Source organism: Magnolia sinica, chromosome 5, assembly GCF_029962835.1.
Source record: "Magnolia sinica isolate HGM2019 chromosome 5, MsV1, whole genome shotgun sequence".
NCBI classification, from domain to species: Eukaryota; Viridiplantae; Streptophyta; class Magnoliopsida; order Magnoliales; family Magnoliaceae; genus Magnolia; species Magnolia sinica.
In genome coordinates, this window is record NC_080577.1 from 50,000,399 (window position 1) to 50,009,203 (window position 8,805).

At 39.7% G+C, this 8,805-nt stretch overlaps 1 non-coding gene across 1 annotated transcript; it reads left to right on the plus strand.

Annotated features, from left to right (window-relative positions):
• The first annotated feature begins 4,836 nt into the window (after positions 1-4,836).
• Positions 4,837-4,943, plus strand: LOC131247559 (small nucleolar RNA R71). The gene has a single exon (XR_009171840.1). It is a non-coding gene; the product is annotated as a small nucleolar RNA R71 (small nucleolar RNA).
• The last annotated feature ends 3,862 nt before the right edge of the window (positions 4,944-8,805 follow it).

The following is an 8,805-nucleotide window of genomic DNA, read 5'->3' on the forward strand; positions in this document are numbered from 1 at the left end:
TAAATAAACAACATAAAGCAAACTACCCTAGTCCTATGAAAATAGGAAACCTACCTATACCTCCATCAGCCTAGGAGATCAATCTTAGTAAACACGATCAGTCAGAGGTATGGACATGTCCTCTGAATCAAATTTCTCGACAAATGGCTTAAAGCGATGTCCATTTACTTTAAACTCCTTGCCATTTTCAGGATCTCTTATCTCAACGGCCCCATGAGGATATGCAGTGACCACAATGTAAGGGCCAATCCAATGAGATCGAAGCTTACCTGGAAAGAGATGTAATCAAGAATTATACAAAAGGACTTTCTGACCAGGTGTGAATAATTTCCGTAGAATACGTTGGTCATGAAACGCCTTCATTCTGTCCTTATAAATTCTCGAGTTCTCGTATGCATCGTTCCGGATTTCTTCGAGTTCATTCAATTGAAGTTTGCGTAGTGAGTCGGCGTTGTCAAGATTGAAATTTAATTTTTTGATTGCCCAGTAGGCTTTATGTTCCAACTCCACAGGCAAGTGGCAAGCCTTCCCATAGACAAGTCTAAAGGGAGACATTCCAATATGGGTTTTAAACACAGTACGGTAAGCCCATAAGGCATTAGTCAATCGGATTGACCAATCTTTACGGTTAGGGTTAACCATTTTCTCCAAAATGTATTTAATCTCCCTATTGAAAATCTCAACTTGCCCACTTATCTGTGGGTGATATGGGGTGCTCACCTTATGAGAGATATCGTATTTCTTTATTAAACTCTCGAATGACCTATTACAAAAGTGTGAGCCCCCATCACTAATGATAACTCGAGGCGTTCCGAATCGGGAAAGGATGTTCTCTTTTAGGAATTTAATGACCGTGCGATGGTCATTATTCCAACACGGAATCGCTTCAACCCATTTAGTGACCTAGTCTACAATGAGCAAAATATATATAGATTTCCAAAAGATTGGGGGAATGGTCCCATGAAATCAATGCCCCAGCAATCAAATGTCTCGATGATAAGAATGAGATTCAAGGGCATCATATTTTGACGGGACAACACTCCCAATTTCTGACAACGCTCACAAGCTTTGCAAAACTCATGAGTGTCCCTGAATATAGTGGGCCAGTAAAAGCCACACTGCAAAATCTTGGCTATGGTCTTTTTGGCAGAAAAGTGACCACCACAGGCCTGTGAATGACAGAAAGAGATGACACTCTGATGCTCAACGTCTGACACAAATCTCCTTAAGATTTGGTCTAGGCAATATTTAAATAAATATGGATCATCCCAGAAAAAGTTGCGTACCTCGGTGAAAAATTTCTTCTTATCTTGTGTAGTTCAATGTGTCGGTGTGAAACCTATGGCAAGATAATTAGCAATATCAGCGAACCAAGGTGAATGGGAGACTCTGAACAATTGTTCATCAGGGAACATGGCATTGATATGTGTCGTTTCAAGGGAATCAGAGGGATTAAGGCGAGAAAGATGGTCAGCCACTACGTTCTCTACTCCATTTTATCTTTTATTTCTAGGTCAAATTCCTAGAGTAGGAGGATCCATCGTATCAGGCGGGGCTTAGCATCATTCTTAGATAGAAGATACTTAAGCGCCGCATGATCAGTGTAAATAATGATCTTGGATCCAATCAAGTAGGACCGAAATTTGTCCAAAGCGAACAATATGGCCAAGAGTTCCTTTTCCGTAGTCGAGTAGTTCACTTGGGCAGGATTTAGAGTCTTATTCGCATAATGAATAACGTAGGATTTTTTTTATCTTTTCTCTGGCCTAGAACCGCCCCAAGAGCATAATCAGACGCGTCGCACATAAGTTCAAAAGGAATGCCCCAGTCGGGTGGTTGTATGATGGGTGCACTAGTCAACATGCCCTTAAGCTTAGTGAAAGCTTCCTGACATGGCTCAGTCCACTCGTATGGTGCATCCTTTTGAAGTAGATTACATAAAAGACGAGAGAGGAGACTAAAGTCCTTTATAAATCGCCTGTAAAATCCTCCGTGTCCTAAGAAGGATCGCACGTCTCTAATGTTCTTGGGTGGAGGTAGGTTAGAGATAAGATCGATTTTTGCCTTATCCACCTCGATTCCTTTGGATGAGATAATATGTCCAAGGACAATTCCCTTATAAACCATGAAATGACACTTCTCCCAATTAAGTACCAAGTTCTTTTCTTCACATCTTTTCAGCACACATTTAAGACTTTCTAAGCACTCGCTGAAAGATGAACAGAAAACAGAGAAATCATCCACGAAGACCTCTAGATATTTTCCCACCATGTCAGAAAAGATACTCATCATACATCGCCGAAAGGTGGTAGGGGCATTACATAATCTGAATGACATCCTTCTGTAGGCAAAGGTGCCATAGGGACATGTAAATGTGGTCTTTTCCTGGTCCTCAGGGGCGATTTCAATATGATTGTAGCCTGAATACCCGTCAAGGAAACAGTAATAGGAATGACCAGCTAGCCTTTCCAGGATTTGATCAATGAAGGGCAAAGGAAATTGGTCCTTCCTCATGACGGTATTCAGCTTCCTTTAGTCAATGCACATTCTCCAACTAGTAGTAACTCTATTTAACACGAGTTCATTATTGGCATTAGCTACAATGGTGATCCCGGACTTCTTAAGAACCACCTGAGTTGGACTCACCCATTGACTATTGGATATGGGGTATATGATACCCACATCTAATAGTGTAAGAACCTCAGCCTTAACCGCTTTCCTCATGTTTGGATTTAGTCTATGTTGTGATTGTCGAGTGGTCTTCGCATTATCCTCAAGATATATGCGGTGAGTACAAATCGAGAGGTCGATTCCCTTGAGGTCCGTTATCGTCCATCCAAGGGCTCCCTTATGCTCAATGAGAGTAGATATGAGCATACTCTCCTGTTCTTTCTCCAGGTGGGCAGAGATCACCACCGGGAATGTCTCATTTTGACCTAAATAGACATATTTCAAATCAGAGGGCAAAGGCTTTAGGTCAAGCTTCGGCGGCTTGAGGTTAGATGGTAGAGGCACTACATTAGTTTGGGGCAACTCTTCAAATTGTGGCCTCCACCGGTTAACTTCAAGTACCGATGCAGTATCAAGCAAGGCACACGTCTCCCTAATCATGTCATCATCAAAATCATGGGAGTGGGCCAGGCATGTCTCTAGAGGGTCAGAGGATAATGTCAGAGGTGTTATATCTTCCACTAAAGAGTCAATCATGTTAATGTCGTGGAAATCGTCATCATCCTCTACGTTTCTACCGTTATTGAAAAAGATGTTTGACTCCAATGTCATATTCCCAAAGGACATAGTCATGACACCATTCCTGCAATTGATAATTGCATTTGAAGTGGCAAGGAATGGGTGACCAAGAATGATGGGAATCTGAGTGCTCATGTTATTGATGGGTTCGGTGTCCGGGATGATAAAATCTACAGGGTAGTAAAATCTATCAACTTGGACCAACACATCCTCAATTATCCCTCTTGGTACACGAACAGAGCGATCAGCAAGTTGTAATGTGGTTAGGGTGAGTTTTAATTCACCCAAACCTAACTGTTTGTATACCGAGTAGGGAATCAGATTGACGCTCGCTCCTAAGTCAAGAAGTGCATGATCAATTCGATGGTCTCTGATTACATATGATATGGTTGGGCTATCGAGATCTTTGAATTTCTGTGGCATGTCTTGTTTTAGGATGGCACTCACTTTCTCGGTTAAGAAGATCTTCTTTTGAATACTCTGCCGTCGTTTGGCTGTGCATAAGTCTTTTAGGAATTTAGCATATGAAGGTATCTGTTTTACGACATCAAGTAGAGGAATGTTGACTTTTACTTGTTTCAACACCTCTAGGATATCCTGAGAGTTAGAGAGAGGTTTTGGTGCGACCAACCGTTGGGGAAATGAAGCAACTGACTTTTCTATAAGTTCCGGTTTTAATTTTTGCGGGGCCTCACTAGATCCATCATTGTTGTCCTTTTCTGGTTCTTGAGGCTTTTTGGGCCTAACCGGGAGGGTTTTATCAATGATCTTCCCACTCCTAAGAGTGATGATGGATTTAGCGTGCTCCATTTGATTTGAAGAGCTAGGGTCACTTATTTCATATTGCGGTTTGGGATTGGGGAGAGGTTGAGTAGGAAGCATCCCCTTCCCTCCACTTGTTAATTGTGACTCTATCCTTTGAATAGACGACACAAGCGTTCCTAATGCTGTGTGGGTATTATGAAACGCTTGTGCCGAATTTTGATTAAGCAGCTCTTGTTCTCGAATATGTTTTTGAACTAGATCCTCTTGAGGTTTCCCTTGATTTGGAATTTAATTGAAGAAACCTTGAGGGGTAGCAGTTTGTCCATTTCTCCAACTAAAGCTTGGATGATTTTTCCAACCATGATTATACGTATTAGAGGTCGGTCCATTGAAAGGTCTTTGATAAGTATTTACAACATTGGATTGTTCATTCAACACTTCTCGAAAGGTGGGTATTGTAGGACAATTTTCAGTTGTATGAATGTTGGAATCACAGATACCGCAAACACTTTCATTAACCTTATCCTTCTTTCCTTTCATGGCCTCAAATTTTCTCATGAGCGTAGTCACTTTATACTTGAGATCATCCTCTTCTTTTAAGAGATACAATCCACCTTTATCCTTAGATTGAGTCGGCCTAGACGTGGTGTTCGATTTTGGGTAATAGTCCCATGATTGTGTTTTTTCAGCAAGACTATCGAGGTAATCTCATACCTCGTTGACATTTTTATTAATGAATTCTCCATTACACATTGTCTCGACCATTTGGCATATGGAAGATGTCAGTCCATCGTAGAAAAATGTGTAATGCGCCACGTTTCAAAGCCGTGTTGTGGGCATGAATTGACCAAATCCTTGAACCTTTCCCAACATTGGTAAAATGTTTCATCCTCCTTTTAGGTGAAGTTCATGATTGCTTTTCTAAGGGTAATCGTTTTATGATGTGGAAAAAATTTCTTTATAAATTCCCTCGGCATATATTCCTTGTACTAATGGATCTAGGACGCAGTAAACATAACCATGTCTTAGCTTTCTCCTTTAAGGAAAAAGGAAAGAGTTTCAGCCTGACTGTGTCCACAGACACATTTTGAAAATATAAAGTAGCTATGATCTCATCAAACTCTTTCAAATGTAGATATGGTTCTTCAGATTCAAGCCCATGAAACTTAAGAAGGAGTTGGATAACCCCTGGCTTGATGTCCATATGTCCTGTATTTTCAGGAAAAATCATGCATGAGGGCGTACTCACCCCCGCTGGTTGTAAATAATCTCGTAAAGTACGAGGCGGGGGTGCTTGATGCACCTCATTCTCATCCTGAATGTCCTCCACCCTAGGTTGGGGTAGAAGAGGTTGGTTCTCAGCCATCACTACAATTAACTCAGGGGATTGCGAGTGGCGTCTAGTCCTGCGATGGATAGTTAACCCCTCAACCAATCCTCCTTTAGTCAAGAGACATCGAGTGTTGTCACGGGCCCACTTGAGCATGAAACACTCGCAGCCCTTAATCAAATTCGAAACCTAATCCTAAGAAAGGAAATAAAATTCTAGAAAAAGAAGGTTGGAAAGAAGATACCAAATTGGAATCCCTAAGTTAAAAACCTGGAAAACAAAACAAAATAAGTTAGATTCTAAAAAGAGAAGGACAAAATTTAGAAAATCCTTAAAAAGAAAGATAGAAGTAAACTAGCTTTTAAAAGAAGAAATTCCTAAAAGAAAATGGAAATTTCTAAAATAAATTAGGAAACAAAGTTAGATTCTAAAAGAGTTAGAATTAAAAAGTTACTAAAAATAAAAAATAGAAAGTTAGTTTCTAAAAGAGAGAAAAATTTCTAAAACTAGAAAATAGAAAGTAACTTAAAAGAAGAATGTAAATCTAAAATTAGAAAAGTACAGAAAGTAAGAGGAGAAGTTAGAAAGGTGATACCAAATGAGAAGTTCCTATGTTAAGATCATACAAAAGAAAACAAAAGAGATTAGTTTCTAAAATAGAAAGTCTAAAGTTAGAAAGTTCCTACAATTGAAATAGAAAGTTAGTTTCTAAAAAGGAAAGTTCCCTAAACCTAGAAGCTAAGTTAGTTTCTAAAAAGAAGAGTTAGAATTAGAAAGTTTCTAAAAATAAAATAAAGGAAAGATGAGTTAGTTTCTAAAATTAGAAAGAATTTCTAAAAGGGAAATAACTACCCTAGTTTCTAAAAACAAAAGAGGAAATTTTCTAAAAATAAACTATTTCCTAAAAATAGAAAAATGCTAGAATTAGAAATTTTCTAAGACTCAAACCCTAATTCTAAAATTAGAAAAAGTAGAGGAATTAGAAAGGGATTACCAATTTAGAAGTTTATGTCAGGATCCTATAAAACAGGAAAATAAGTTAGTTCTAGAAATCAAATAGAAATAAAAATCTAAAACTAAAGTTAGTAAAATCCTAATCTTAAACTAATCCTAAAACTAGTTAATCTTAGAAAAACGTAACCGTCAATCCCCGGTAACGGCGCCAAAAACTCGTTCACTCCCCAAGTATAGGGTTGTGATGTAGTAATAAACTCGGTGAGACCAAGGTCGAATCCCAAGGGACTGATACCTGTACGTAATCTGAAACTAAGTGGAACTAGAACTAGACTAAGATGAAATCTAAATCAACTGTAATTTGAGGAATAATGATGAAATAATTATTTAAAACTTAAAGAATTCAGAGGTAGAAAACTAGGGATTCAGAGCAGGGAGATCTATGGTCGATTCATGAACTCAACTGGACTTCGAGTCCCATCTTCATCCAGTTGGAAGATAGAACCTGAAAATCAATTCTTAACTTTATTTAATCTAGTTTTCAAGAGATCAGACGGGTGTAAATTAGAATGGATTCCATCATAAAACCATGCCCATGAGACAAAGCAAACAACAGAATTAAACCAATTCACAACCAATCTGAGTGATGTATGAATGTCAGGAAGAGTTCCGTCATCCAACCATGCCTAGGAGACGATGGTGAACAACAGGGTTCCCAAATTCATAAACCCTATAATGCTAAGAACATGCTCAAAGCTATCGCAGATCTATTGTAATTTCAGTCACAACAAACCATTAAAAACTGGGAGCATTACTATTAATCAAACTAAATCAACATCAATTTAGTCTAACATGAATTAAAGCCATAACATGATTCAAAACCATAGAATCGTTCCCATCACACCACAAGCTTCACCTCTTAGCCCTAGCTAAGAGGTTTAGCCTACCATGATTAGGCTATCCTCAAATTAAAGCATAAAGAAAAAAAATAGCAAATACAACTAAAAAAATCTTCTCCAACTCTGTCTCTTCTCTTGTATCCACATTCCAGCCCCCAAGCCTAGATCTTTTTTTTTCTCTCTTTCTCTCTCCCTTTTATAGGCTGATGGAGGTGGTGAAGAATGATGCAGTGTATCTTTGTTCAGCGCAGCGAAAAAGAAAAATGCAAAAGCATCTGTGTCTGAATTTGATCTGCTGACTGTCCAAATCTTTCAAAACTTGCTTCTTGGTTGGGGTCAGGACCTCCTTTTTACACTTTTGGATGGTCCAGATTGGTCGAATGGGCCATTCTGGTGGGCCATAACGTCATATTGCGTCCAGTTTTCACGGACGCACGACCTGCGCAGAAAAGTTGCGCTGTGATGATTGGTGGGCCCCTGTTCACCGTCGATGAGAAAATCCACTCCATCCATTAGCTTCTTGGCAAGATTTCGGGTGGGAATGAATGGTTTTGGAGTGATTTTGATATGGCCCAACTACTTGATCTTACGTCCATCTGATCTGTGTTTGAAAGGTTAGGAACCCATCATCGCTATTTCCTGGAATTGTCACCTAAGTGGTGATAAGAGGATCAGTGGGATTCCAATGGACGGTCCGAATCAGACCGTCGATGCATAGTGGTGGCCCACAAGAATCCAACCGCGGCTTTGTTTCACGCCACAGGAAACATAGTTTCCTATTTGGAGAAGAGACTCGGTCAAAACGAGTTTTAACCGGACTCCCAGTCTGGTGTACCTCTCGTGCACATGTACCCTATGTACATACAATGTACACATGGGGCCCATAGTGATGTTCGAGAGAAATTCACTCCAACCATCTGTTTTGCTACCTCATTTAAGGAGTTGAAACCAAAATTGAAGTGTATCCAGATATCAAGTGGGCCCCAAATTAGAGTTTTATGGGATAATCTATCCGTTGGGCCACTTCTACAAGTATCCAATGGTTAAAATTTTATGAGTACAGTTAATTTATGGTCCTCAGTCCATGTATGAAGTTTCGAGTCGATTAGATGGTGGGAACATTGTGATCTTGCATTCTGGACATTTTTCAGGCCTATTTGAAGTGAGTGGCTGGAATTTCTCTGATCTCTGGCATGTAAATCCTCAATCTTGGTCCCATGGAGTCCCATCCAATGCCTTGGTGATGCCAGAGTGTCAAATCCATACCTTTAGCATCCTTTTCAATCCATGCTTGTCAATTCTCCTTGCATCACAAACACGATTAAAATAGCCCATTAAAACAATATCATGTTCATAATTCAGGTAATAACTAGGGTCTAATATGCAATATTTGACCCTCAACACCTCCTCCTTGAGTACGTGTGGGCGTCCGTGTGCACATGATGGCCCCATCAACTCTCCTCGGTTGCGAAAGTTTCACCACTGGTGAAACATAACTCCTGAATCGCTCCAAAATGTCAGGATCAAGTCTCTGAAGCTCCTTCTCAATAAGCCACATACTGTCTGAAGCTGGGCGTGACTTTTACTTGACCAGGAACTATTAAAACT